At 64.7% G+C, this 20,081-nt stretch overlaps 1 protein-coding gene across 2 annotated transcripts in view; it reads left to right on the forward strand.

The window, feature by feature from the left end:
* Positions 1-20,081, forward strand: part of LFNG (LFNG O-fucosylpeptide 3-beta-N-acetylglucosaminyltransferase) — a 98,418-nt gene that overhangs the window by 62,762 nt on the left and 15,575 nt on the right. For both annotated transcript variants that reach the window (XM_047779429.1, XM_047779430.1), the window contains exons 3-4: positions 4,745-4,897; positions 17,321-17,424. The gene's annotated coding sequence lies outside the window, so the exon portion shown is untranslated. The remainder of the gene's footprint in view (positions 1-4,744; positions 4,898-17,320; positions 17,425-20,081) is intronic.

A 20,081-nucleotide genomic window follows, 5' to 3' on the forward strand; every position in this document is an offset into this window, starting at 1 on the left:
AGGAACCAAGAGGTTGCGGGTTCGATCCCTGGGCTCGCTCAGTGGGTTAAAGATCCAGTGCTGCCATGAGCTGTGGTGTAGGTCGCAGACGCGGCTCGATTCCCTTATTGCTGTGGCTGTGGTGTAGGCTGGCAGCTACAGCTCCGATTGGACCCCTAGCCTGGGAACCTCCATATGCCGTGGGTGTGGCCCTAAAAAGACAAAAGACAAAAAAACAAAAAACAAAAAAACAATAAGATTTGCAAGACTTGGTGCAAAATATCTCAATAATTTTATGAGTCACTTGTTAAAATATTTTGGATATACCAGGTTAAATGTAAGATATGACTGAAATGAATTCCACCTGTTTTAAAAACTTTGTTTTTAACGTGGCCCCTGGAAAACTTTAAATTGCATCTGTGCCTGCGTTGTATTTCTATGGATGAGACGGTGGGAGGGCAGGGGTAGGAGGCAGCTGCAGCTGGGGCAGGAAGGGAACGTCCTAGGGAGGTGGCCGCCGCCTTGAGACCCCCCGTTGAGAAAGACCTGGCCCAGGAGACTCGGAAAGAGTGACCCAGGCAGAGGGAACTGTCGGTGCAAAGGCCCTGAGGTCAGAGCAGCAAGGGGGCTGGTGCGGCTGGAGGGTGCGAGCGGAAGGGGCCGGGGGCAGAGGAAAGCCACCTTGGGGGGATGAGCTGAGGCTCTGCCTGTGAGGAGGACGGGCTGGGGCTGGACCACGTGAGGAACCTCCAGGATCCCCACACCTGCAGCCCCGCCTGGTGTAGCCACCACACGCCCCCCCCCGCCCCCCCCGCTCCATCGGGCTGAGCCCCGCTCGCTTTGAATGCTCTCGCCAAGGCTGTTGGGAAAGGCCCACGGGAGCCGCCAACTCCCCACATAACTTCACGCCGGTTCCAGGACATCTGTGGGGGGCGGAGTCCGTGGCCCCAAGCTGTGAGCCCCGAGGTCCCATGCAGGGGGGGCGGCTGGGAGGGGGAGAGGCAGATGGACAGAGGCCGGTAAAGGCACACGGAGAAACGGGCCGAGAAGGGGGTCGAGGCAGCAGGGGGAGTAGGGGGGCCTCCCAGAGAGCTCTCCTCTCAGGCTGGGCAGCCCCCAGCCCCTTCAGAAGGGCCAGGCCAGGTGGGCCTCCAGGGGAGGGGGCTACACCCTGAGTCGAGGTCTGGCTGGGTGGGCAGCTGAACAAAAGATGGGGTTGGATGGACGGTGGCTGCCAGGGGTGGGGCCCCCACAGCCACCAGAGCCCAGCAGCCTGGTCTGACCCAGGCGGGCCTCACGGGGCCTCGGAGGGTCATCTAGGCTCTTATTTTCTCAGACGGAAACCGAGGCTCAGAGAGACCGAGAAACTTGCCCGAGGAGCACAGCACGCAAGTGGGAGCGGCAGGCGAGGGCACGTCCCCCCGTGTCCCTCACACGCTTGGTCTCCATCCCCCAGCCGAGGCGCTGGCTCTGACGGAACGTTCTTCCCCTGCCCTGCATCCCCAGGGAGCTGGGAACTGTCCCCTGAGCCGTGTGGCCAGCCCGGGCCAGCCCTGTGGAAATTCCCCAGCCCAGGGGCCAGGTCGGGAGAGAGCCACGGTGGGCTGGTGCCCGCAGAGTGGGCTTGGGGGGAGGCGGTGGCCGAGGGGGCGCTGCCTGGGGAGCCTGGCCCTCCGCACCCCAGGGCCCAGCTTGGAATTCTGGGAAGTGGGACCGAGGGGTGGTCTTTTGAGATTAACATATTGTACTGCAAGACCCCCATCCTGGGCCACACGATCCAGCCAGCCAGCCCCTGCCTCAACAAACATTTACCCAACACTCACCCTGTGCTGGGGGCTGGGCTGCCACAACGGTCAAGGTCAGCCGCGATGGAAGGCGAGCCTGAGCCCACCCAGCCACGGTACACGGGGAGGTGGGCAGCCGTGGACTGGTCTGGAGTCCGCACGGTCCAGGTCAGGACTCTGCAGGGTCTGGGGTGTCCCCGGCCCACAGGTCTCAGAGAAGACAGGCATTTTCTACTGAAAACCAAGACTGGCCGCTTAATGACCCTCTGCTATCAAGGTCCTTGTTTGTTTGTTTTTGTCTTTTTGTCCTTTGTAGGGCCACACCCGAGGCATATGGAGGTTCTCAGGCTAGGGGTCTAACTGGAGCTGTTGCCGCCGCCGGCCTACACCACAGCCACAGCCACGCCCTATCTGAGCTGCATCTTCGACCCACACCACAGCTCACGGCAACGCTGGATCCTTAACCCACGGAGCGAAGCCAGGGATCGAACCTGCAACCTCATGGTTCCTCGTCAGATTCGTTTCTACTGCGCCACCACGGGACCTCCGGTCCTTGTTTGTTTGTGGTGGTAGAAATTTTGCAACATCTTTCTTGGGAGAGAAAAGACAAGAAAGTAAAGGAAAAAGAAAGACCACTTGTGTGCCTAACTGCACGGGTGCTAGGGGCCTTCTCTGGGATGGGGAAGCCCCAGTGAGGGCCAGGTTCAGGAAGCGAGTGCCCACCTGGTGCCCAAGGGAGCGGCAGGACACGGGAGGGGCAGGCCGACTCCAGGCAGGCGTCCATCTGTGACGGTGCCTGTCCCCTGGGCCGTGGCTGAATGTTCCAGAGAATGGCCAGGGTGGGCAGGACTCCGGGGCCAGGACAGAAGCCAGGGCACCCTCAGGGGACAGGAAAGGGCCCGTGGAGAGGTGAGGACGGGAGTGTTTGGATGGCAGGGTTTCTGCAGGTGGCCTGATCCCCCAAATGGTGGGAGAGGTCCCTGAGAGGGGACCCCAGCTGGAGCTTGGCGGTGGGAGGCGGGGTGGTGGGGCGAGGCAGAGGGCCAGGCCGAGTGGGCGGGGAGGAAGTGGAGACCCTTGCTCCCCCCTCAGCTCCTGGCCCTTCCTCGGCCTCTCCCCTGCCCGCCCCCTCCCTGCCCCAGACAGCGGCTCAGGGCCCGGGTGTAGCAGGCCAGCTCACCCCGGCCACCAGGACCCCAGGCCACCCCACCCCTGTTCCTGCGCTGACTGCTGCTCCCACTTCCCCAGGCTGGGATGGGACACGAGATTCTTTCAAAAACATTTCCTCTGCAAAATAATCCTTCGAAATATGTTTTTGGAAGCGGACTCCTGATCAGAACAGGAAGAGGCTAATTACAGTCGCTCCCAGAGGGGCGCGGGGGAGGAAGCCCAGTGGTTAGGAACGGGTGAGGGCCGGGACACCGGCCCGGACGCCCCACCCACGCGTGGCCTCAGCCCCCCTGCCCCTCTCCTGCTGGCCCCCTGCCCCCTCCGCCCACCACTGGGGAGACAGTGACCCAGAGAGGCCCAGGGATGTGGCCAGAGTCACAGGTTGCAGGCAGAGCAGCCCCTCTCCCACTGCTGCGTGGTGCCAGGTGGCAGCGGGGTTAGGCGTGTGCGTGCGCCAGGTTGTGCCTGGTTGGGGTGGCCCTAGGGCTCTGCAGCCGGCTTAGCTGGAGGGGTCTGACTTCCTCACTGAGCCAGGGCCCCTCTCCAGGTGTGTAGGGGCCGGACTGGGACCACCGGGAGGAGGGGATGAGGGCCCCTGCCCTTAAACCTGGGCACCCTCCAACCGAGGGCGCTCTGGGTTCCGGGGGGACCTAGAGCGGGGCCCACTGCGGACCCCCTTCTGGGTGTTCTGTGTCCCTCTCGGTGAGCCCTCATGCTCGGGTTCCAGGGCATCTCTTACAGGCGCTGGGGCTCTGCTTATCTTGGGGGTTCGGGTGTCGAAACCCTGACCTTTGCTCTGCCTCCAGCCAGGGGTCTTTGCTCCCAGCCAAGACCAGATTTAGGTGGAAAGCTAAGGAGTGAGCCCTCGAGGCCACGCCTCTGCACGCCTGTCCTTCCCATCATCCACCCGCTCGCCCGTGCATTTCTCGTATGTCTGTCTGTCCGTCTCTGCTAGCTTCCTCTTGCTGTTGTAATAAATTGCCGCAGCAGCCTGCGTGGCTTGAAACAACGCTAATTTGTCACTGCGCTTCTATGGGTCAGAGGTGCGTGCTGCAGGTTAAAATGTGGTCCCTTCTGGAGGCTCTAGCAGAGACTCTGTTTTCTGGCCTTTTCCAGCTCTTGGAGGTGGCCTGCGGTCCTTGGCTGGAGGCCCCCGCCCCAGTCTTCAGAGCCAGCCTCGGCCCCAGTTGTCACAGCGCCCCCGGGTGTCCTGTTCCTTTATAAAACCCTCGTGGTCACACGGGGTCCACTGGCGGGGTACAGCATAATCTCCCCATCTTACGATTCCTAGTTGTCACAGCATCCAAGTTTCTCTTGCCCGTGATGACGACGTGTTTCCAGGTGGCAGGGTTAGGGTGGGGCCGAGTTTGGCGGTGGTGGGAGGGCGCTGCTGCGCCTGCCGCGTCATCCTTCCGGGTCCCTGAACATCGGCTCATCCACGCGCCATCCTCTCGCCATCTGCCCAACGGTACACCATTTACCCATCGGCCAGCCAGCCAGCCTGGCATTTGTCCATCTGTCCTTCTCTGCATCCTTTCCTCTTCCCATCTATCCTTTCGTCCACCCCCCCCCAGCCCGTCCCTTTACTGATCATCCGTCCATCTACCTCTCCGTCTGTCAGTTCAGACTTCCACCCATCCATCTGTCCATCCGTCCGTCCGCGCACACGCACACCTGTCCATCTGTCTGTCCAGGTGGGGCAGGAGGCCAAGGGACGAGGACCAGAGAATCATGGAGGATGTGGTGGGGACACAGGGCGGAGTCCCGACCCTCCCAGACTCTGCCTGGCTCAGTTTTCCTCTTGCTCACAGCTCAGCTCCTTCCTGGAACCACCCGTTGTCACCACCGCCGCCCCCCAGACGAATGGCTTCCTCTGCCACACCCACATGCCCCGAGTGGAGGCTCTCAGGAGACACAGGCCGTGGCTGACCTTCCCCGTCTCTGACCCAGGCCCCGAGGAGCCGGTGAGTGTTTGCTGCATGGACCTGGACGCATGCTCATCATCGGGGCAGCCACACCCCCTTCCTTTCAGGCGCAGCCCCTGGACGGCGGAGGGGACCCGTTGGCCTCGCAGATGGGCTGATGCAGGAATGAGCGGGTCCTCGCTGACCCCGAGCCCCCTGTTTCTCCTCCTGAGCTCAGCGCAGGGCTCGCCCTGGGCTCCGGGAGAGGCTGTGGGAAAGGCCCCTTCGCTGGCCTCAGGGCGTCTTGCGGAGGAGTACTGGTCACCCCAGGGCTTGTGGAGAGGCCCCTGGACCAAGCCCAGGATGACTTGATGGGGAAAAAATGCCCCCAAGAGGAGTGTCAGGCTTTGGCTGCCAAGACAATCTGTGCTTATCACAGCCGCATCCTTCTTATCTCCCTGCTAGGACCCGGGGCGGGGGGCTCTGGGCTCACTGGCCCCGCAGTGGGGACCCCAAACCAGGGGCTAGGACCTGGTTGACCTCGCTCGTCTTTCTCTGAATCTCGTCGTCTCTGGGTCTCACTGTTTCTGGATTTTTATCTCTGACTCCCTCGGTCTCCAAACACATCCTTCCTTGCAAGGGCTCGCTCTGCAACAGAGCCCCCCAGAGTCAGGCTGCCCAGGACTCTGCACTTAAGGCACCCCAACCCTAGCCTCCTTCCCAGGATGGCCTCCTAGTGGCTTCTAGGAGTGACCCCATTTACACCCCCCACCTTGGACCTACATCCCCCGGCTGCCTGCCTGGACGCTGAAGTGCGGTCAGCCTGGGGTCCTGGAGCTGGACCCTGTGTGGTCAGGGCGTGACCCAGCATCACCCGGGGTCTCCGGCAGGGGGCGCTTAGGTGGGAGCGCCAAGTGGGTGAGCAGGTGGATGGAGGGCCTGTGGGTGGGTGCGTCGGGAGCTGGGTCGGTGGATGTGTGAGTAGTAGCTGGGCTAAGACAAAATGGATGATGACCCGAGCGTGGCCGTGCTGGTCACCTGTGCTGAGAGTCTGCCTGCTCCCATGGCCAACTCTGTGCCTCCAGGCTCCCCACGTGACCTCCAGGGCGCAGGCCAGAGAGGCTCCTGGCACGTGTAAGCCGGCAGGAATGGGTGTGCCTGCCTGGTGGGCCAGGGCCCCAAGGAGGCGGGCAGGAAGGGGAGCGGGCATCCCTGAGGGCAGCTGGGAGGCAGGGCTGGGTGGGGCCCACAGCAGCTCCGGAACTCCAATCACCCCAGGCCGCCTCCACAATGCCTGGGCCCCTGGTCCTCCCCGTGCCCCCTCCCCCAGACCAGCCACCCCCTCTGTCTGGGACCCAGGCTAGGGGACACTGGCCACACCCTTGGGGGTCCTGCTCCAGGGGAACCCCCAGCAGCCTTGCAGACCCAGTCGGGGGGAGAAGCCAAACTGGGGGGAGCTCCATGCAGTGTCAGGATCTGGCCCCTGACTCCGAGCCCCCGTCTGTATGACCCTCAGTCAGACAACCAACCCCACGGGCCTCAGCGTCCTAACTTGTAGCTTGGACCCCGAGGCTGCACTGCCTTCAGACAGGCAGGTCTCTGGCTTCCCTCCCTGCCCAGCGGTGCCAGGCTCAGCTCTGCGCCCAGGAGGCTCCATGCGCACTCACACGCACAAGGCCTGAGGTTTCAGCCCCCCCGGGTGGTACAAGACCCCTCTGCTTGCCCAGGGGAAGCTCTGTCTCCTGAGGCCCTCAGCAGCCGCTGCCCGCCCCCCAGGCCAGGAGTCCCGGCGTGCACAGAGGCCATTATTCAACGAGGAAGGGGGTCCACCAGGCTGTCCTCGTTCCGAGGCCGGTCCCAGGGCCCCAGCTCTCCTGCAGCACCCAGAGCAGGTGTGCGGGCCCCCTCCTCTTGCTCCCTGGGGCCCCCGGAGGCTGGCGGGCCGGGGCCTGGCACAGTCTCCTCTGCACGTGTGGGGTGATCTCCAAGTGGGGGTGCGGAGGGGCTGAGGTCCGAAAGGAAAGGGCTGGTGGGTGCGGGCAGGGGTCTGGCAGGGAGGGTCGCAAGCCCCCTCCTCTGTCCCCAGGCTGCTCTCTCTCACCAACCCGCCCATCACACACATGCACGTGCACGCACACGCACACACACACCAGGCACACATGTGTGTGCCCAGGCAGCACCGCTTGCACTGGAAGCATTGGTGCCTGGGGTGGGGGGGTAAACTCCGGGTGGTGATGGACCCTCAGCCAAACCTTCCTCCCCCAAGCACCGGCCCCGGCTCTCCTACCGTTGGCCAGCAGTGTACTGGGGACCTGCCTGGCCCTCGGTCTCCTCATCCAGACAGTGGGCCGGGCTCCCAGATCTCGAAGGGCAGCCCCACGCCCACTGTCAGGCGAGTCTGGCTTATGCTCCCATGCCCCCCACCCCAACCCCTTTCTTTGTGGCGGGAGGAGGGGACATGGAGGTAAAGAGGGCCATGGCGCCTCGTGGCCAGCGGAACTGTCCCCCCGGCCAGCCCTCCTGTCATCCACTCAGGCTCGGCCCAGGGTGGAGGCTGTGTCCTGTCGTCCTGTCCGTCTGTCCATTGTTCCTAGGCCACTGGGGCCTGAGCGACCACCCCACCCCCACTGCAGAGAGGAGGAGCTGGGGGGAGGGAGGGGGGAGGGAGGGGGGAGGGCCAGACCTGTTAACAAGCTTCTTCCCAGCCCCCACCCCGCCTTAACTCCCCAGGCCCTTCCCAGGCGGAAAATTCAATTAGTTTCGAGCAACTGCTTTGCTGAAGAGCCAGAGAAAGGGGCAGGAGAGAAAGGGGACCCGCCTGGCGGCTGGTGTATGTGCTGTGCGGGGGCTGGGGGGGGGGGACGTGGGAGGCAAACGACCTGCTTGTGTCTGTGTGTTTCTGCTGAGTCCTTGGGTCCCTGTGTGCCCACGTCTGTCCCCTACAGAAACCTGGCCCCATAGCGCTCTGCACGCCCTTGTGTGTCTCCCACCTCAGCCATACCTGCAAGCCCTCATCCCGAAGCCCAGGAAGGAAGCCTGGTTGGGGTCGGGGGGTCATGCGCACAGAAGAGTGAGACCTCCTTGCAAACTGCACCAGGCGAACCTCCAACTCACAGGGGGTCCTCCCACCCCTGCTGGTACACTGACCTCTTGTCCTCTCCTCAAACACCCTAGCCTCCTGGCCACAGGGCCTTTGCATACACGGTCCTCCCATGCCTGGCCAGCTTCCCCTGCAAGAACCTTGCCCCAGCCTGGGTCCATTCTTTCCACTCTCCCGTCATCCCTGGGCTTCAGAGCAAGTAGCCAAAAGCCTCCCCCCTGCAAGGGAGGCAGAAGTAATTCTGCCTGGATCCCGCTCTGTCCCGGTGCACAGCGTGGGGCCTAGCATACAGCAGGTGCTCAAGAGGTGTTGGCTGAGAGGATAAAATGCCAGGCCCACAGTTTAGGAAACCAGGAGTCCGGCAGCAGACACACCTGTCTCTGCCTGGCAAACTCCTATGCACCCTGCTATGGCCTGACTTTTAGGACCCCTTCCTCCAGGATATCCAGAGTGCTCTGAGGATCAATAAGAAAGCGCGTCGCATAATGACCCTCAGCTTGGGGTGTCTGCACTTCCCTCCAGGACACATTATCCCTTGTCGCTGGCCCACGGTCTCCCTTGACCCACCCAGGTACCCCTTCATGAGAGGCCTCCACGTCACTGGGGTGCAGGATGGGGGCAGAGGCGCCCTCCAGGCAGGGCATGCAGTGGGTGTGCAGGACTCAGAGCTGCGGCGGGACACGGGTTACCACGGGTTGGGGGGCTGGGTAGGGAAGGGGCACTGCCCCTCTGAGCACTACTTTATGGGTCCCTGTTAACTGGACAGGGGGGCTGCAGCAGGTCTGGGCTGCGGCGTCCTGGGGCTGCTGGGAAGGAGGCGGTTTGGGAAGGCAGATGTGGGGAGGCCCCGTGCGGAGGAATGTGGCCTGGCCCCTCCTCTTTCCCCAGGAGGGACAGAGGCAGATGGTAGCTGGGGGCTGAGAACAGAGGGGGCCCAGCCCGCCTGGCCCAAGGCTCCGATGGGCGCCTGTGCCCCTCCTCGGGATCTGTGGGGGCACAGCCTTCTCAAGTTCCCGGCCCCCCAGCCCTTGCCAGCTGTGTGCAGCTGGGGCCTCGCCCTGAGAAATCCAACACCAGTGGGGGGCAGGGGGCCCAAGGCTGCTCGCGGGCTTCCCCCACCAGGGCCTCCGGCCATTTGTGACCTGCTGTGTCTGTCGCCAGTGAAAGGGGTGACCTGGAGCCCAGGGCTGGGCAGGGCCCAAGACTCAGTTTCCCGTGATCACACCTTTAGCTCCTTTCTGCCGAGGGAGCCTCACCGCCACCCCGAGGCTCCCGACCCTCTCCATGTGCCGGGATGTGGGGCTGAGGCTTGGGGACACGCCCAGCACCAGGGCCAGCGGGCTTTGCCCTCCAAGGTGGATGCAGAGTGCTCCTTCCTGCCCTCAGCCTTCCTACCCGCCCCGTGCCCATGCCCCCCACCAGCCCACTTTGCAGACAGGGAGACTGAGGCCCCACCCAGGGTGCCAGCCACCCAGAGCCACCCTGCCCTGGCACCCTGGGTCCCACCCAGAGCCTGGAGGGAGGGAGAGGGCTGTGAGGGAAGGGAGCCACCAGATGGCTGTAATCCCATGTCAACAGGGGCTTAGACACCTGCCCGGCCTCCTCCCACCCTCCCTGCGGGCCTGCCGGCATTTCTGCACATCTCTGCTTGCAAGGGGCCTTCCCCACGGTGGAGGCTGGGCCTCCTGCTCCGGGGGTGGGGGGGTGACAGGGCGCTGGCTCCCCACCCCCGCCCCATTCCCGCCAGATTTCCCTAGCCCAGGCACAGTCTGAGCTCAGTCTCAGGGCTGCCAAGGGCCGTCCTGGGGACAGACTGGAAGCTCGAGCGCCTTTTCTGGACCCGCTTGGGGCTGGAGACGCTCAGGTGTTTGGAACAGGTGGCTTGGGGTGGGGTGGGGGAGGGGAGGAGAGCGAGAACAGAGTCCTGCTGAGGGGCCAGGACGGGGGCGCCCCCGAGGAGGGGGCCAGAGTGATGAGAGGGCCCAGAGCTCCCCGCGGCCAAGGCCAGCCTTGAGACAGTCTCCCAGTGAGGGGACAGGTCACTTCGGAGCTGAAGGCAGAGCCAGGACAAGGGCCAGGCTAGGGCGGGAGTCAGGCCGCCACAGCCAGCCCACACCTGCACCCACTGCTGTGCCCGGTGTCCCTCCCACCCCCAACGTCTGGGACCGAGCTGGCCCACCGCCCTGCGCCTGGGCCCACAGGCCCCGCTCAGCCAGCATCTCGGAAAATGTGGCCTCTGCAGGTCTCCCCAGGGGGCCCACTCTGCCTGCCATTGCTTGCCCAGGGCCCAACAGACCGTCTAGTGGGCGTCTGGCTGGGAACCCTCAGCCCTCTGAGACCTGGCATTCCCGCCAGCCCTGGGCACACGCTGGGCTCAGGGCTCGGCTCCGCAGACCCCGTCAGCACCGGGCTGTGGGGGAACGCAGGGTGGGAAGGTGGGAGCTCGTCTGGTCCTGGCCCGGCACCTGCCCCCGCCCGCCTGCACACCACGCCAGCCCACGGGGCCCTCCTCCCCCGGCTGCCTCCTTTCAGGGTCCGACAGGCCTTTTCAGGGCTGACTGATGGCAGGTCTGGATTTCCATGTCAATGGGCCGGGCCAGGCCGCCTGGTAAGCTGGTTAACAAGCCCCCAGCCCCTTTGGGGAGGCTGTGCGGGGTGTTAACACAAGCTCCATTCTCCGGGGGCTCCGTGGCCTTGCGGTTGCCATGGCGCCCTGCGTGGCCTTTTGGGCCACGGCTAATCCTTTCTCTGGGCCTTTCATCCTGGCCGTCCCACCCCCGGGGCTGGTCGCTGGTGACTCGCCGTGCCCAACAAGGCTGGTTTCTCTGCCGGGGTCAGAGGAGGCCGTAAATCCAGCCCCCTGGCCCCTAGCCCCCTGGCCCCAGGCCTTTGTCCCTGGCATTGTCCCTCAGTCCCCAGCCCTCCCCTTCTGGGAAAGCCAGTGGCGGGAAGGGAGCCTTTGCCAAGTGGTCAGCTCCTGACCTGGGGAGTGGCAGGTCCCCAGGCCCAGCCATGGCTCTGTCCTGTCCCCTGTATTCTCACTTCTCCTCTCTGTTCCTTCTCCTGTGTTCCCCCCCGCCCCTTGGCCTGGCCTCCGTGCTGTCCTTGGGCTGTGCCAGGCCTGCTCCTACCGCAGAGCCTTTGCTCCAGCTGTTTTCTTGTCTGCAATGTACTCCCCCAGATGTCGGCATTGCTCCCCCACTTCACTCGAGTGTCCCCTTCGCTGTGAGGCCACAGGCCCTGCCCTGCCTCCTCGGCACCAGCTCTGTTTTCCCTGCAGCCCCGTCCCTTCCAACACGCCTCCAGGAGCATAGGGTCCTCGTCCACTCTGGAATGCCAGCTGCAGGAGGGCAGGGACCCAGCACCATGGCTGGCCTCTGGCGAGGGCGGGGGCGGGGGGATGCTCTGCATAAAAGGAGGGGGAGCTCTCAGCTCAGAGAGGGCGCCCGAGCCCCAAGGACGCACAGCATCAGGAGGTAGATGGTCCCAAGTCTGGGCTGCTCTGGCTTCACGCTAGAGGTCCTCGCTGTCCCAGCTGCCTCCTGGGCCCAGAATCTCTCATCAGAGACCACCTCTCCCCGCTGCAGCACCCTCTGTCCCCAGGAGACAGAGTCCCAGGGTCCTGAAATTTTAGGATTCAGTTAGCCTGGCCGCCAGTCCCATGCTGGGCTCCCATAGCACCTCTCCTGCCAAGCTTCTGCTTGCATGCATCCAGCAACGGGGATCTCACCACCTGGGCGGTGCAGGTGGGATAAAGTGCGTTCGTGCACAGGTGTGCTCCAGGGAGCAGGGAAGCTCAGCTTGGCTGCCCCTTGCGGGGGCTTCTGGGGCACATGGGTGACCAGTCGCTGGCTGGGCCCTGGATGAGTGGCTATGAGCAAGGATCCAGGCCTGATGTGTCCAGAGCGTCCCCGCCTCCCTCCTTCCTCGCTGTTCCAAAGCCAGGCCTCTGCTAATGCCCTCTGGCGCTCACCACAATCACGTGAGGCAGGAAGGCCTGGCTCCATTTTACAGCTGAAACCACTGAGTCTTAGGCGGACAGGGCTGGAGATGGCTGCGGGGAGACAGAGCCTGACTTCTGACCCTGAGGCTTCTCCCCAGCTCACGTGGCAAGGGGTGACAGGCCAGCCTCACGGCCTCTGGCTGAGGGACCTCACGCTGAGCCGGCTCTCTGAGACTCTCCGTGTACTGAGTGTGAGGTGGGTGCGACTGGGGCCCAGGCCCTCCTCCCACAACCACCCCCTCCCCAGGCGCTCAGCTCCCAGGGCTGTGGGACTGACAGGGGCCGGGGAGGCTGCCTCCCCAGATTCCTGCCCAGTATAAAGTTGGGGTCCGTCCATAGGAGGCCCAGGTCATGCTGGGGTGAGGGGACAGCCGTGCAGAGAGGGGGTGAGGGTGCCGGCTGGGCAGGACCCCGAGAAGACGGGCCACAGCGAGGGAGGCTGAGGCTCAGAAGATGCGCTTGTCGAGAGGTGCGGTGAGAAAGGCCGGCTGGGGGAGCTGTGGGGGCCTTACAAGCCTCGGGCCGAGGTGGGAGCCACCCTGCCTCAGTTTCCCCATCTGTCCCAGAGACAGAGGAGGGAAAACCGCCCCCCCCCCCGATCCGGACGGGAGTGTGGGGCCCAGGGCAAAGGAGGGAAGAGGAGGGGGGCCAGGCTGGGAGCGTCTCTGGAGCGTGTGGGCGAGAGCCAGATTCCGGAACCCCCGCGGGACTGAGGAAGAGCTGGCTTTGTAGCGCCACTGGCTGTGCTGCGGGGGCTGTGGCTCTCCCCACCCCGCACTTCCTGCCCCCCACTCCCCCTGGAGGCTGCAGACAGGTCATGAGGGTCGGGCCCCTCCTGCTCTGCAGGAGCTGCCATCACAGCCCGGAGAGGATGAGGGGGGGCCACACGGCAAGAGCCGTGCCTGTCCACAGGGGGGCTGAGCGGAGGTCCCAGCAGAGCGCCCTGTGGGTCGCGTGCGCCCTGGGCTGCCTCCCTGCTCTGGGCAGGACAGCCTCGGGGCAGGGGCAGCTCACTTAGGGGCCAACACCAGCTTCAGTGGCCTCTGCCCACCCCTGCCAAGTCCCATCCAGCACTAGCAGCAGCCCTCGCCCACAGCCACCCTGGACCCTGGCACTCTTGGAGGGTGCCTGGATCTGCTGCTGTGTGGGCGCCCGCGGCCTGAAGCGGGGCTGGACTGCGAGTCGGAGCAGGCCCGGCCACCTGGAAGCTGGCCCAGCTTCGTGCCTGCAGGGGCCCCAGGCCCACACCCGCCAGCCCTGCCTTCCTCCTCTGCCCTGACCCCGGGCCCAGCCCCCAGCGGCGTAGACCACCCAGCAGCTCCCTGGCACCCACCAAAACCGGGTCGAGAGGGTCTGCCTTCTCTGGCCTCAGTCCCCAGTCCCAGAGGGTCCCCAGAGGGGGTCGGGCCTGGCGGAGGGGGTCTCCCGGAGGCCGCGGTCTCTGGAGCGAGGCAGGTTTGGGTTCACGCTCCTGCCCCAAGTTGACAAAGGAACCCGAACATACCCCCGGCCCAGCCTAGCGAAGCCGAAGTGACCAGGACAAGCTCAGGCTCGGAGGCTCGCAGAGCAGCAGGGCCTGCCTGACCGTGGCCACGGCCACGATGGCCACGGCCTCTCACCTCCCTCCCCATGTACCAGGCCCACGCGGGGCCGCTCTCACTGTCCTCCCAACACTCTCTGGAGCAGGCTTCCTCATTGCTCCCATTTTAGAGCTGAAAAAACCGCGGCACAGAGGGGTTGAGTGGCTCACCTGAGGTCACCCAGCTAACAGCAGAGCCCGGCCCTAGACCCTGGTGGGGTGGCTCCAGAGGCAGATAAGCTGGGTGCCCTGGAGCCAAGCTTCTAGCCCCGTTTCATCTTCCATTTTCCCAGCCCCCCTGGCTTGAGGTGAGGTCCTGCTGGCCAAACCCAGGCACAGCAGGAAGTACAAGGGGCAGGTGGGCCGTCCTGAACGCGGGCTCGGACGGCTCTCAGGCTGTGGGACCCCCGCCCCGTGCTGAGCGTCCCTCGCAGACGCGTCAGAATGCTGGCCCTCCAGGAAGAACCAAGGGGCTGAGGAGTGCAGCCTCCTTAGCCAGGGAGATTTCCAGCCTTCAGTCCGGCCATCTGCAGCCAGCAGCCCGCCCGCTGGCCTGAGTCGGTGGACACCACACGGGCCTCACCCCCACAAGCAGAGCAGGCTGGGTGGGGGCGGGCGCGACGGCATGTGCTGCACCCTGCGGGGCAGCATGGAGGTCGTGGGAAGGGGCAGCAAGGGAGGTCCCTGTGGACACACCTGGGCGGCCCAGCCTCCTGCGGGACCCAAAGATGGCATCAGAGCCGGCCCGGCCCACCAGAAGCCAGACGGCCGCCCCTCCCGCCCTCCGTCCTCGGTGTCCCTGCGGAGGGACCCTCCCTCTGGCTCCACAGAGGCGAGGGTGGGAAGAGACAGAGGAACCGGCTGTGCGGGACACCTGAGCCCGCTGACCAGGCCTCCCAGGGGGCAGCTGCCTGGGGGCTGGGAGGCTGAGCCGGGGCTGGTTCCCACCGCCTGCCCCCAGAGGGCCTGGGAGGAAGCAGGTCAGCAGGTGGCGGCCAGCTGGGGCCTAGGCTTGCCTCGACCCGCTTCTGCCGGGCAGGGGCGACTGCGCCAGGCCCTTCCTGGCCTCAGTTTCTGTATCTGTGACTCGGGACACAGTCCTTCCCCTGCCGGGTCCCTGGAGCAAAGCACAGGTGCAGACCCTAACCCCATGGTACACGTGGGCTCACGGGAGACACCGTGGAACTCCCAGCTCTGCCGCAGCAGGGCCAGAGCTCGGGGCCAAGGAAGCTGCCTCTGGCGTGGGGGCCCACAGTCCCGGCTGGGTGAGCTCAGAGCCCAGCATCCGCTGAGCTGGAAGAGCGGCTGGGCCTGTGTCTTGGCACAGTGATTACAGTGGAAGGCGCCTTCCGCCGTGGAGCAGTCACGGGGGGCAGGCCCTGGGTCTCACTGGCCTGGGGCCTGGCTACTCGCCCGGCGCTCATGCCCAGACCTGAGGCTGAGAGAGAAACGTCCTGCTACTGAGAGGCCTGGCAGAGCCCCGGCCCTTAAGGGGTTGTTGGCCCATCAGCATGTGCCCCGCCGTCTTTAGGCTGGGCAGCTGCCCAGGCCCCCCAGAACCAGCCAGGGGCAGAGGGGTAAGGCGCCTGTCTGTCCACCTATCCCAGGCAGAGGTGGGGACCACAGGCCGCATTCCCAGTGGGCAGGCCTGGTGCTGCCTGCTCTCCAAGCCGCCACCCCCGCCTCCATCAACTGGGCTCTCTGCCCCTCCTGAGTCATATTGTCAAGAGGCGCCCTCCTTGGCCCCGAGGGACCCTGGCGTGACAGTGAGGAGATGCAGCCTCCCGGGTCCTTGGCATTTAAGGGTGAGCTGGGTTGAATGGTGGCCCCTGCCAGAAGATAGGTCCAAGCGAACCCGCAGAACCCATGAAGAGAGCCTTATTCGGAGAAAGGGGCTTTGCAGATGAAGTTATAGGAAGGACCTTGGGACGAGGTCATCCTGGACTTAGTGGGTCCTAAATCAGTGACCTGAGTCCTTCAAAGAAGAAAGGACACAGAAACACAGAAGAAAGAGCGTGTGCCAACAGAGGCAGGGAGTGGGAACCTCAAGGACCGGGCAGTCACCAGAAGCTTGGTGGGAGCCGACCCGGGAGGAGCCCCAGTCAGAGTCCCCGCTGAGCCTCTAGAGGAAGCGCCTCTGCCCGGCTTGATCTCGGACCTGTGGCCTCCAGAGCTGGGAGACAGTAAATACCTGTGTTTTAAGCCAGGCTCATGGTCCTTTGTTGCAGCATCCCTAGGACGCTGCTATGGGAGGAAGGGGGTCTGAAAAGACTCATCTCCCAGAACCCCAGTAGGCAGCGGGAAGGGTCAGAGGCCCGGGGCACTGCTTGGGTGAATGCTCCCCTGGCACCTCCCGTGGACCCGAGGGGCTGCTCCGCAGATGGTTTTCAGCTCATTGGTCCAGGTGAGCTGTGGGAGCATCTGGGGTCAGCCGTCCAGGGAGGGTTGGTGGCTGCCTCAGTCGCAAGTGCCCTGGACTGGGAGCTGGGCTCCCCAGGGTCCAGCACATGCTTCCAGAGCTGGCTGCGTGCCCCTAAACAAATCCTGCCCATCTCGGGGTCCCCAGCCCCTCCTTAGGGCCGCAAGAATTTGGGGACTGTGTCTACCAGGTCCCCGGGTCTCAGAGAAGCAGCCATTCAACCCAGGAGGTGCCAGGGGATGCTCAGAGGGCTGAGTGGCACCCTGCCCCTCAAGTCCTGCATGCAGGCCCACGGGGCAGATGGAGGGGGCTCGGTGCCCAAGTCCTGGGGATGAGGCCTCTGGGGCAACAGTGGAGGGAGGTCAGGGAAGGCTGGACGGTGGAAGAATCAGTCAAGGATTAGGATGAGCTCTGGGGGAAGCTGACTCAGCCTCCAGGAGCCCCGCTTCTCCAGGCAGCGCCTTCCTGATGGGGGCCAACCTTCCGTCCCACGTTGTCGCCACCAGCCGGACAGGAAGCACGTGGCGCAGGCCACACCTCAGCCCTGGCCCCCGCCCAGCACTCTGGCCTGGCCTCGGCCCGCCACCTTGGCCTGGCCACCTCTCTGGGGAACAAGGCTGAGGCCGGCCTGACCCGCCTCCCCCTTCCCAAGTCTCCAGCTGCAAGGGAGGAAGGAGCCGGCTCAAGCTGCAGGGGCCAGCTCCGGGTATGTGTGTGTGTGTGTGTGTGTGTGTGTGTGCGGCGACACACGTGTCCTCCTGTACAGCCACACACTGCCCGCTGGCGCCTGCGGGCCTGGAGCCGCCATGCCCCTAGCACGGCCAGTGCCCATGGGCTCATCCGCACGTGCGAAGGCGTGCACACACCTGCACAGGTGCACTCCGTCTGGGGCACTTGGAGGGGCACAGCTGGGCCTCTCTTTGCCAAACCGTGCATGACGCCCCCGGAAAGCGGGTCCTCGGGACCGCAGCTGGGGCAGGTTGACAGTGATGGAGGTGGGGCGGGTTCGGCCCCGCAGCTGAGGCAGCTCACGCATTTCCACCTTCAGGGAGGAGCAAACGCAAGGCCTGGCAGTCAGGGCCTAAAGTTGTCTGCCCGTGGTCCCCTGCTTCCTCATCTCTCCCGCTGCCCTGTGCAGGGGTGGGGCCCTGGAGCCTCGGGCCCACAGGACCCTAGCATTTCTTAGGGTACAGGAGACGCGAGCCCACAGGTGCTCAGCGGGGACTCACCTGGTGACTTTGTCGGCTGAGGATGGGCCTTGCAGTCGGGGCAGAGAGCTGGCGGAGAACGTTGCCAAGAGGGTCGGAAGAGGCTGAAGGAAGCCTCGGGAGAGGTAGGCGGGGCTGGGGGCCGTGCCACAGCTGCCATGCACATCTGCACAGGTCGACCTCTGACCAAGGACAAACGCCTGAAATCCAGCCCAGGCCCTGCTCACCAGGCGGCAGAGGCGGAGCACCTTTTCCCACGCAATGGCCCTGGGAGGCAGGTAAGAAGCCTGGCAGGGTTCTGAGGACCCAGTGAGTAGGCATCTCAGCCCGCATGGCCGGGGTCCCTGCTTCCCCAAGACCCCACGTTGTCTCAGGGCTGTGTATGCTTGTGTCCATGGGCCTGCCTGCGCTCTTACTCTGGAGGGGACCCATCTGCCCCTCAGCCAGGGCTCCCATGGGCAGGGAAGCGCATCACTGTCTGGCCCAGGATGCTGCGGTTCCCACGCTGTCACAATGGCCACACAACAGGGGCCCCCGGGGATGGAACCTAATCTCAGCCTATTGAAGACCTGAAAACTGTGGCCCCTGCCCTGAGCCAGCAGACGGCCCCGCCTGGGACACCTGATCCACCACCGCCCTCGCCTCAAAGGGGGACACTGTCCCCCCAGGGTCCCCTCCCCACCGGCATAGACAGAGAGAAAAACTGGGTCGCTGGGATAGAGTGACAGCAATGGCAGACAGGGAAGAGACGGGGCTTGGGGGGACCCAGCAGGCACAGCCAGCCTCTGAGGACACTCTGGCCTGGCCCAAAGAAGGTCTGCCTCAGGGCAGCCAGCTCTCCCAGGGCAGGGGTCTGGCCCAGGTCTCCAAGGAGGGGCTCAAGTTTAGGGTGCAGCTGAGAGAAAGCACCTGCCCAAGACCCCAAGAAGGGTTGGGGACAGAACCAAGACCGAGGACTTCCCTCCCCCCACCCAGAGGGGCACCCCAGGCCATGCTGCAGGCTGGGGTGTGGGGACTGGGGCTGGGCACAGGCTCCGGCCCGCCAGCCCCCGCCCCTCCTGGAGCACCCAGCCAGCAACTAACTGCTCCTCAGCCTGGGTGTGTCCGACTCGGATGCAGCTTCCTGGCCAGGACAGAGCTAACCGGGGGCAGCCAGGGAGACTCAGGCCTAGCCACAAGCCCCTCTTGGACCAGCGTCCTGGACCGTCACTGCTCTGAGTGCCTCGCCCTCCTGCTGCCCTGTGCAGGGGTCGGGCCCTGGAGCCTCGGGCCCACAGGACCCTAGCATCTCCTGGGGTGCAGGAGACACGAGCCCACAGATGCTCATGCTCGGGGTGGCTGGAGATGCATGCCAACTGCTGTGTGACGCCTGGGGCCTCTGTCTTCCCACCTGTGAAATGGGACCTGGCCCTTTCAGACTCTTCTAGCTCTTGGCCCATCCCACAAACGCAGCTCTCTTGGGTTGTCACCACTGTCAGGCACTTTCTGCTTCCTCGTCAGCTAGAGGGAACTCAGGACAGACGAGAAGGCGGTGAACCTGGCCGCCTGCCCCCAAGGAGGAGGCAGCTGAGCAGGGAGGCTGAGCCGGGGTTGGGGAGACACAGGCTCCGGCGGGGAGGCAGGATGAAGACGGGGTGGCTGAGCCCTGGGGTGTGTCGGGAGCAGGGAGAGGACGATATTGAGAGGCTGGCAGGCAGGAATGCCAGGGGCAGGCCAGCCCTCCCAAGAGGACAGTGAATGGGGAGCCAAGGAGGGTGTCAGACTGTCACCCCATTTCTAGGCTTCAGGGGCCAACGTGGTGCCCATCCAAGACCACACTGCCTGCTCCTCATTCTACCCCACGTCCGGGCAAGACCTCAAGCATCTGGGCATGGAACTGGCCTGGAATTTTGACCTACCTCCCACCCCAGGCAGCCAGGGAAACTGTGGGCCCTCCCGGAGAGGCGTGTGGGCTCTGCAGCGTGGTCCAGAGGGTGCCCTCAGCCCTGCCCACTGAACCTTGGTCCACCCGACCGGGGTGCTTGAGAGGAGTCAGGGCCACGGGGCCTTTGCAGGGCTGACATGGCTGCCTCCAGAATGTCCCCAGAGGTTGCCCGTGGGCGACCTGCAGGCCTGCCCCTTCCTGTCGGTGGCAGTGGGGAGATGGATGACGTGGGCAGTGGTTGCTTGGCAAACCTTCATGGTCACGGCAGCCGTGCTGAGCCCGGGGCAGATCCTCCCTCTCAGCGTGCCCTCGGGAGGGGGCGGACAGGAGGGCGCCCGCAGCCGCTGGGGCCCTGCTTCTCTGCTCCGAGGAAGGTGCGGGTGGACAGAACCCCACCCACGGGTGTTCTAGACCTGGGCTGGGGGCACCCGGGGCAGACACCCCCACCTCCCACCGTGGATCGCAGGCCAGCTCACTTCCCTCTCTGAGCCTCAGCTTCCTCATTTGCAAAATGAGACCGGGAGACACGCCCTGCTAAGCCTGTGACCCTGTAGCCCCTCCCCCCCTCCACTTTCCTGCCCCCCCCCCCACTGCCCCTGCCTCTGCCTCCAGCCCTCCCTGCGGTTGGCAGACTGGACTGAGATGCCCTCTCTTCAAAGGCCTGGCTGGCATCAAGTGGCACAGCCTAGAGGCTGTGGGAGAGGGTGGAAGCCCTGGCCTCTGAGGGCAGGCTCTGTGGGAAGCCCCCAGCATGCGGCCAGGAGTGGGGGCCCCAGGAGCTAAACCTGGCAGACACATCGGCAGGCAGTTCCGTCTGCTGCTTCTGTCAATATGAGCCTTCCTGTTTTGGAGATTAAACCTCGGCTGAGCAAACAGCTTTCAAGGCGGCCCCTCCCTGCCACCTCCCCATCCCCAGCCTGTCCTGAGCCCAGAACCACCTGGAGGCTGGGGGGATGGGGGCAGGGCCAGGAGGAAGCCCCCTTCCCCTCACCAAACCCTGCACTGCACCCT

Source organism: Phacochoerus africanus, chromosome 5, assembly GCF_016906955.1.
Source record: "Phacochoerus africanus isolate WHEZ1 chromosome 5, ROS_Pafr_v1, whole genome shotgun sequence".
NCBI classification, from domain to species: Eukaryota; Metazoa; Chordata; class Mammalia; order Artiodactyla; family Suidae; genus Phacochoerus; species Phacochoerus africanus.